Source organism: Pogoniulus pusillus, chromosome 29 (assembly GCF_015220805.1).
Source record: "Pogoniulus pusillus isolate bPogPus1 chromosome 29, bPogPus1.pri, whole genome shotgun sequence".
Classification (NCBI taxonomy): domain Eukaryota; kingdom Metazoa; phylum Chordata; class Aves; order Piciformes; family Lybiidae; genus Pogoniulus; species Pogoniulus pusillus.
Window position 1 is genome coordinate 3,148,122 of NC_087292.1, and position 9,339 is coordinate 3,157,460.

The window sequence follows — 9,339 nt, forward strand, 5'->3', positions numbered from 1 at the left end:
TCCCATCCAGCAGCTCACAGAGGGTTTGAGGCTGGCATGGCTGAGTGGGGTCACTCTCACAGACACTATGTACCTGGCTCCTATCTGGGATTTTCAACCCCCTCCACCTCCTCCATTCTCACTGACACCAAGTACCTGGCCCCATCCTGGGATTTTCACGGGATCACAGCTCACAGGGTGTCAGGGGTTGGAAGGGAGCCAAAGAGGTCATGGAGTCCAACCTCCCTGCCAGAGCAGGACCATATAATCTAGCTCAGGTCACACAGGAGCACATACACACAGGCCTTGAAAGTCTCCAGAGAAGGAGACTCCATAACCTCTCTAGGGAGCCTTGAAAGTCTCCAGAGAAGGAGACTCCACAACCTCTCCGAGGAACCTGTTCCATTTTCAACCCCCTCCACCCCTTCCACTCTCACAGACACCATGCACCTGGCTTAAACTTGCATTTTTCAACCCACCTTGGAAGGGGAGAGAAGTGGAATATGGAGCTGGTGGGATGAGCAAACTGTGTCAGGGCTGGGAGAGGAGCAGGGGATCCTGAATCCTGCCCTCCAGGACGCACTGATCCCATGAGCATCGCACCCTGCGTGAGAGGCTGTGGGGCTGCCACCTGCTCCTCCCCCGCCATGCAGCTGCCAGCTTGGGCTGGCAAACTGACACTCGATTGAGGAGGTCGTTACCTGCCAGGCAGGCAAAGTAAACCCATTAACGCTGGCAGCGTGTGGGTGGCAGCCGGGGCGGGCCAGCGCGGGGAGGATGTGGGCAGCCTCTATTGCCCCTGTAAAACCAAACCCAACAACGACACCGCCCGCAAGTGGGGCCCCTCCGAGGGCAGGGAGGGGGTGATGGGGTCTGCTTAAACAGATGACACCCCGAAAGTGATGTCAAGGCAAACCATACGAGCTACAGGATGCTTGGGCACCTTTGAAGGGTTGCGCTCGGTTTGGGATGCTCAGCATTTCCAGAGTGCCTGTGCTGGTGTGTTTGAGTAAGGGCTCCTGCTGAATAGCTCCTGGAAGCTGAAATCTGAGCCTCTTTGCACTCAGACCCCTGGCAATGCATGTCAGAGTGCACAGCCAGGGTGATGAGAAGCAGGACAGCAGTGAATGTGCCATGCCGAAGTCAAACAAGGAACATGCAGCTCGGTGCAGTGGACCTGCAGTGCAGTGGAACCTGCAGCTCAGGGCTGGGTGACAGCACACACAAGCTTTGATGACCTACAAACCCTATGAGGAGAGGCTGAGGGAGTTGGGGTTGTTTAGCCTGGAGAAGAAGAGGCTCAGGGCAGAGCTCATTGCTGTCTACAACTACCTGAAGGGAGGCTGTAGCCAGGTGGGGTTGGGCTCTGCTGCCAGGCAACCAGCAACAGAACAAGGGGACACAGCCTCAAGTTGTGCCAGGGGAGGTCTAGGCTGGATGTTAGGAGGAAGTTCTTACCAGAGAGAGTGATTGGCATTGGAATGGGCTGCCCAGGGAGGTGGTGGAGTCACCATCCCTGGAAGTGTTCAAGAAAAGCCTGGATGAGGCACTTGGTGCCATGGTCTGGTTGACTGGCTAGGGCTGGGTGATAGGTTGGACTGGATGAGCTTGGAGGTCTCTTCCAACCTGGTTGATTCTATGACCATCACCACATCAGGAAGGGCAACAGTATGCTCAGCTGACCAAGAAGGCCACCAGCAACCTAGTCTGGATCAGGAATAGCAGGGAAGTGATGGCCTCTACACTGGACATTAGTGAGGTCACACCTCACTAAAGTCCAGTATAGGGCATTCAGCTCACTGAATATTAAGTTCACTTTGAAGCCTCTCACTCCAAGAAGGACATAGAGGGGCTGAAGTGTGTCCAGAGAAGGGCAACCAAGCTGGTGAAGGGTCTGGAGAACAGGGTTGGTGAGGAGCAGCTGACGGAACTAGGGTTGTTTAGTGTGGAGAAGAAGAGGCTGAGGGGAGACCTCATTGCTCTCCACATACACCTAAAAGGAGGTTGCAGTGAGGTGGGGTTGGGCTCTGCTCCCCAGTATCAGGTGATGGAAGGAAAGGAAATGGCCTGAAATTGTTCCAGGGGAAGGTTAGGTTGGAGACCTAGGGTGATTCTGTGACTTTGCTGCCTTCATTTAGTCCAGTTTGCTGCTGAGGTCAGCCAAAGGGGAGCTGGAGAAGGTGAGGCAGTTTGCCTGTCAAGTGACAATCTCAGGCTAAAGCCTAGGGGTTGCAGTGGGGTTGCCCAGAGGGCTACAGGGGAGAAGGCACACGATGGCCAGATCTGGGAGAGGTCATCCCTTCTGTGTCCCCAAGCTGGGTCTGGCTCTGGAGGTATGGCCAGCAGTGGCCACAACTGCTCTGTGCAGTGAGCTGGAGAGGTAGGCATGTGGCAGGGCTGGGGAGATGCCCTGCAGAGGGGCACGTCAACTCGTGGATGTTCTGCTCAGTGCTTGGCACATACCATGGCTCCAGCTCCAGCTCCAGCCCTGGCCACCTTCCCACAGAGATTCCTTTCCTAGAAAGCTCTCCCTGCTGCCTCCAGCCAGTCCCAGAGCATTCCCCACTCTCCCAACACCAGAGGCTCTTGAAGCCTGAAGCTGAGCCAGGTGAAAACCCAGCAGTGACAGGACTCCTCCTGTTCCAGTGCTGCCCAAAATAAGACCTGCTGGAGCAAGCAGCTGTGTTTAGGTTTGCAGGGAGCTGTGTGAGAGTGTGAAACCACACACACACTGTGCTGCTGCCACAGTGCCCTGCTCTACATGGCTCTGCTGCTGGCACTTGGTGGGTCCCCTCTAAGGGACTCCAGGTGTTGGTGGGAGGATGCTTCACCCAGTTTGGGTCTGGCTTTATTCTTAATAAGAATATTCTTAAGAAGAGCTGAAGAACTTCCTACTCACCTCCAGGCTGACTCTCCCCACCTCCAGCTTTGCTCCATTCCCCCCAGGCCTGGCACTCCCTGATAGCCTAAAAAGTCCCTCCCCAGCTCTCTTGTAGCCCCCTTCAGATGCTGGAAGGCCACAAGAAGGTCCCCTGGGAGCCTCCTCTTCTCCAGCCTGCACAGCCCCAACTCTTTCAGGCTGTGCTCACAGCAGAGCTGCTGCAGCCCTCTCAGCATCCTCCTGGCCCTGCTCTGGACACTCTCCAGCATCTCCACATCCCTCTTGTCCCAGAGGCTCCAGAACTGGATGCAGAGCTCCAAGTGGGATCTCAGCAGAGCTGAGTAGAGGAGAAGAATCACCTCCCTCGACCTACTTCAACCTCCATGCCGTAGGCAGGGATGCCACATTGCACATGGTCTTATCCAGCATGGCCTTGAGCACCTCTAAGCAGGAGGTATCCACAACTATTCTGGGCAGACTATTCCAGAGTCTCACCACCCTCATACTGAAGAACTTCCTAAGCACCAGTCTAACCCTGCTTTCTCTCAGCTTCAAACCGTTCCCACTTGTCCTATCTCTAAACACTCTCATGGGAAGTCCCTCTGCAGCCTTCCTGTAGGATCCCTTCAGGTATTGGAAGGCAGCTCTGAGATCATAGAATCATAGAATCATCCAGGAAGGCAGCCCTGAGATCATAGAATCATAGAATCATCCAGGAAGGCAGCCCTGAGATCATAGAATCATAGAATCAGCCAGGAAGGCAGCCCTGAGATCATAGAATCATAGAATCATAGAATCAACCAGGTTGGAAGAGACCTCCAAGATCATCCAGTCCAAAGATCCTCCCAGAGTCTTCTCTTCTCCAGGCTTAACAACCCCAGCTCCCTCCCTGGAGGTGTTCAAGGCTAGGTTAGATGAGGCCTTGAGTGACCTGTTCTAGCAGGAGATGTCCCTGCCTATGGTGGGTGGGGGTTGAGCTTTGAGGTCCCTTCCAACCTAAACCATTCTATGACTGTGATTCTGTGAGAAGAGGAGGCTCAGGGGTGACCTCATTGCTGTCTACAACTACCTGAAGGGACATTGTAGCCAGGTGGGGGTTGGCCTCTTCTCCCAGGCAACCAGCAACAGAACAAGGGGACAGAGGCTCAAGCTGTGCCAGGGCAGGTCTAGGCTGGATGTTAGGAGGAAGTTGTTGGCAGAGAGAGTGATTGGCACTGGAATGGGCTGCCCAGGGAGGTGGTGGAGTTGCTGTGGCTGGAGGTGTTGCAGCCAAGCCTGGCTGGGGCACTTAGTGCCATGGTCTGGTTGGTTGGGCAGGGCTGGGTGCTAAGTTGGGCTGGCTGAGCTTGGAGCTCTCTTCCAACCTGCTTGATTCTATGATTCTATGATTCTCCCTCAGCCTGCCCTCATAGCAGAGGTAGGGAATCTCTCTGAACAGCATCCAGAGCTTTGCAGAGAGCACCTGGAGGGCCAGGTGAGTTTGAGGCAGCACCCTGCAGCCCCTGCCCCAGGCTGAGCCCTTTGGCAGCAGGAGCAGCAGCAGTGGGGAGCGGTGGGGAGCAGAGCCCCTATCAGCAATGATTTCCTGACAAACAGAGCGGCTCATTGTCTGCTCTCATTTATAAACTGCTCCACACCAGCCATCTGATAGCCATTATTACAATCACAAACAGCCCACAGTAACTCTCCAGCTGGTCAGCTCCATCCTAACAGCACTGCAGCCATTCAAGGATGCCATATGGTACCAGAGTTTCCAAAGCAGCATTGTCAATCAGCCTTATTAATTTCTGAGTTCATTTCTTTGCCTTTTAGGGATATATCTTATTTTTTTTTCACCCCACCCCACCCCCCTTTTTTTTTGTCTCTCTGTGTAAGGCAGAGTCACTCCTCTGGCCTTCATTTGGAATATGCAGCTTGACAGAGTAATTGAAACATCTCCAGCTAGAAGGCAGCTGGCAAGGAAAGGAAGAGCTTGAACTCCACGAGCAGCCCCCCGAGTAACTGTGCTTGTGCAAGACCTCCAAGTGCCTCTTGTCACATATACCACAAAGTGTGCCACAAGAAGGTTGAAACCCCATTAGGTCCCAAGTGATGGAGGTGGTGGAGGTTTTACTGCAGATGGAGGGTTGCTAGTGGCTATTTCCCCTCCATTTCTTCAGTCCCTTGGAGTTACTTTTATTTCTAGCCTAACATTTCACTGAGCAGGACCAAGGCAGTGATTATCACAGCATCACAGTATTATCAGGGTTGGAAGAGACCTCACAGATCATCAGGTCCAACCCTTTACCACAGAGCTCAAGGCCAGACCATGGCACCAAGTGCCACATCCAGTCCTGCCTTGAATATCTCCCTGTACTCAGCGCTGGTGAGGCCACACCTCGAGTACTGGTTTGCATTTTGGGACCCTCACTGCAAGACATCAAGGGGCTGGAAGGGGTCCAGAGAAAGACAATGAAGCTGATGAAGGGCCTGGAGAACAGGGCTGGTGAGGAGCAGCTGAGAGAGCTGGGAGTGTTCAACCAACTGGGGTTGTTCACTCTGGAGAGAGAAGGCTGAGGGGACACCTTCTCACTCCAGAATGGAGATGGGACCAAAGTGGGAAGTGGTCTCTGCTCCCTAGTAACAAGTGATAGGACAAGAGGAAATGGCCTCAAGTTGCACCAGGGCAGGTTTAGAACCATAGAATCAACCAGGTTGGAAGAGACCTCCAAGCTCATCCAGTCCAACCTATCCCCCAGCCCTAGCCAGTCACCTAGACCATGGCACTAAGTGCCTCATCCAGGCTTTTCTTGGATGTTAGAATAAGCTTCTCCACTGAAAGGGCTCTCAAACACTGGCACAGGCTGCCCAGGAAGGAGGTTGAATCCCCATCCCTGGAGGTGTTTAAAAGAGGCAGAGCTGTGGTGCTGAGGGCCATGGTTTAGCACCAGCCTTGCTGGAGTTGAGAGTGGTTGGACTGGATGATCTTAAAGGCCTTTTCCAACCAAAATGGTCCCATGCTTGGGTGATTTTTGGAGCCTCCAGGTTGCAGGGGTCAGGTGTTGCATCTCCTGCTGGCTGCAGGGGCTGGTGGGGCTTGGCTTTTTTCCCTCTCCTTTTGTGTTTTAAAGCAAAAGCAGCAGGCTTTGGGATGGTTTCTTTTCTCAGCTTGAGGGAAGCTGGATTATATGACTCTGGAATGCTCAGCTCCAGCTAAAGCTCAGCACTTGAGCTGCAGCAGGAATTTCCATCTCGAGGACCGGGATAGAGGGGAAGAGGGGAGCAGAGAATGGGATCTTTCAGGATGAGCCATCAGCAGTGTGGGTTCCTCAGAGTGTCCTATGTGACAGTGTCTCAACACACTTGATCTCTCCCCAGTAGGCTGTGGTCTTCATGTGCTGGAACAAAAGCTGCCTGGCAGGCCCTGGGTGCCTCTAGCAGCATCCCCAGAAGCGATGGCCTGTGGGGTACCCATGCCTGGAGGGCTGGCAGAGCTTCTGGGGGGTGGTTTCACTCCTGGCTGTGATACATGGGCAGGGACAAAGGAAGCAGGCTGAGAAGGGACAGGAATAAGCAGGAGCTGTGTGTGGTGTAGTGGGTGGGAGCAGCAGGTTTGGGGACTGCATTATGCAGATCACAGGGGATTATGTAAAACCTCTTTGTTCATCCTGCTCGTCCAGGGCAAAGAACTCGGATGGTTTTTTTGGGGGGGAGGTGATCTGCAGCCACACAGATGGTGACACTGGGGCTGCAGCCAGGGAAGGAGGACCTCCCCTGCCAGCCTGGCCTGAAGATCCTGTGGGCACTTCCAGCATTGCTTCTGGCTCTTTGGAGGGAGTTTGTAGTCTTGGGGAGTGCAGTAGGGATCATAGAATCATAGAATCAAGCAGGCTGGAAGAGACCTCCAAGCTCATCCAGTCCAACCTAGCACCCAGCCCTGGCCAATATGCCCTGAGCCTCCTCTGCTGCAGGCTGCACCCCCCCCCAGCTCCCTCAGCCTCTCCTCACAGGGCTGTGCTCCAGGCCCCTCCCCAGCCTTGCTGCCCTTCTCCAAACACCTTCCAGCACCTCAACAGCTCTCTGCAATGGAGGAGCCCAGAACTGGACACAGCACTCAAAGTGTGTCCTGAGCAGTGCTGAGCACAGGGGCAGAAGAACCTCCCTTGTCCTGCTGCCCACACTGCTCCTGAGCCAGCCCAGGATGCCATTGGCTCTGCTGCCCACCTGGGCACTGCTGCCTCCTCTGCAGCTCCTCTCTCCCACCACCCCCAGCTCCCTCTCTGCCTGGCTACTCTCAGCCACTGTGGCCCCAGCCTGCAGTGCTGCTTGGGCTTGTTGTGGCCAAAGTGTAGAACCCTGCACTTGGCCTTGTTCAGTCTCATCCCATTGGCCTCTGCCCACCCACACAGCCTGCCCAGGTCCCTCTGCAGGGCTCTGCTACCCTCCAACAGCTCCACACTGCTCCTAGCTTGGCTGGGAGCCCTTTTCACACAGTTCACAGCATCACAGAATGGTTTGAAGTTGGAAAGGACCTTAAAAATCATCTAGTACCAACCCCCCTGCCATGGGCAGCGACACCTCCCACCAGCCCAGGTTGCTCAAGGCCCTATCCAGCCTCCCAGGAGAGGACATCCACAACCTGTTCCAGTGCCTCACCATCCTCACTGTAAAAGAGTTATTGCTAATATTCAGCCTTAATCTCCCCTCTTCCAGATTCAATCCATTCACTTTCATTCTGTTAAAGCCTGGATGAGGCACTTAGTGCCATGGTCTAGTTGATTGGACAGGGTTGAGTGCTAGGTTGGACTGGATGAGCTTGGAGGTCTCTTCCAACCTGCTTGATTCTATGATTAAGTTACTACTGAGTTATTATTAAGTCATTCCTTACTCTTCTCCTCTCCTCCCCTCTCCTCATTTTCTCACAGCCTCTGCCCACAGATTTCCCTTTACCCTCTGGTTCCACCTTTCTCTTTGAGTTTCTGAGTTCCTGACATTTCCCTGCTTTTCCCAGGTTGTTCCCCCTCTGGCTGTAGCTGAACCACCCTTACTCCTTCTGCAGGAGGCTGCTGTCTGGCTCTGCATCTCTCTTGCTGTGGCCATGGGCAGTATCAGGTGACAGAACAAGAGGCAATAGCCTGACATTGTGCCAGGAGAGGTTTAGGTTGGAGATGAGGAAATATTTGCTGCAAGAGTGGTCAGGGATTGGCACAGGCTGCCCAGGGAGGTGGTGGAGACCCCATCCCTGGAGGTGCTCGAGAAACCTGTGGCCCTGGTACATGGGGACATGGTTTAATGGCCACAGTGGTGTCAGGTTGATGGTTTGATTATCTGAGTTCCAACCCAGACAACTCCCTGATCCTGCCTGAGCAGCCCCTGCCATGGTGCCAGGGAGCCAGATGTTTGGCAGTGCCTGGCGCTGGGCAGCTCCATTGCTTCTCCACTTGTTCAAAGGAGTCCTCACAGCCACAACATTTCTCATGGATTGGGAATGTCTTGGGAGAGCCTCTGGGATTTCACATGGGTCCTTCCAGCCCAGTGCTGCAGGGCCATGTGTTGCCCTCTGCCTGTCCCCTAGAAGGGAGCTGCTGCTCCTAGGTTTGTTTTCCTCTTTCCCCAGCGCTGATGCAAGTCCGCAGTTATCCCTCAAGAACATCCAGTTGCTAAATTCGACCTCTTTCATGTCTCTGCCCAGCCCCAAGGCTCCATGTTGTGCACCACTGCTGTTGCTTCTGCCTGAGGCCCTTTTCCCCCCCTAATATGTATAATTTTTTGGTGGGATTTTGCTCTTTTCTCAGCATTCTTCAGCTCTGATTTCACAGTCCTCCCGGAGCTGACTCACTGCTGACACCATCTTCTCTGAGCCTGGGAGGGGAAGCCAAGCCAAGATGATGACTTGCTGGTCTTATTCCTTCCTCTACCTACACAGTTCCTCCTCTTCCTCCAGTCCTTCCTGACCAGCACAGTTCCCCATGTGCCATCACCTCCTCAGGACACCTCACCACAAGCACAGTGCTCAGTTGGCTTCATGCGACTTCATGGTGAGTCCTGGCATCACCAAATGCTTCCAACACTCTGCCAGCACTTCCAAGGCTTGGAGCACAGGCTGGGCAGGGCAAGCCTCCACATAAGGACTCCCTAATGACCATGGCAATTTATGCTAAGATGGACAGAGGAGAGAATAGTTCTCTTTTTATCCCCAAGTTCTTGGTAGTGGAGGAAAAAGAAGTCCACTCTGCCAGCTGCCCTGGCCTGGGCACTGCTAGCAGGGATGGGAAGCAAGCAGCCATGCAGCCCCCTCAGCCCTGTGGCATGATGCTGAGATCAGAGTTTGCTCCAGAGCCTGGCCCACACCAGCTGTCCAAGGAACTCTGGAGCAGGAAGAAAACCCAACCACAACCTGAGCTTTTCATTTGCGGCTGGAGCGAGGCCAAATCTCAGAGCAAGACACTGCGGTGAAAATGGAGCTGTTGTCTTCTGGCCAGCACCCATGGAAGTGCTCC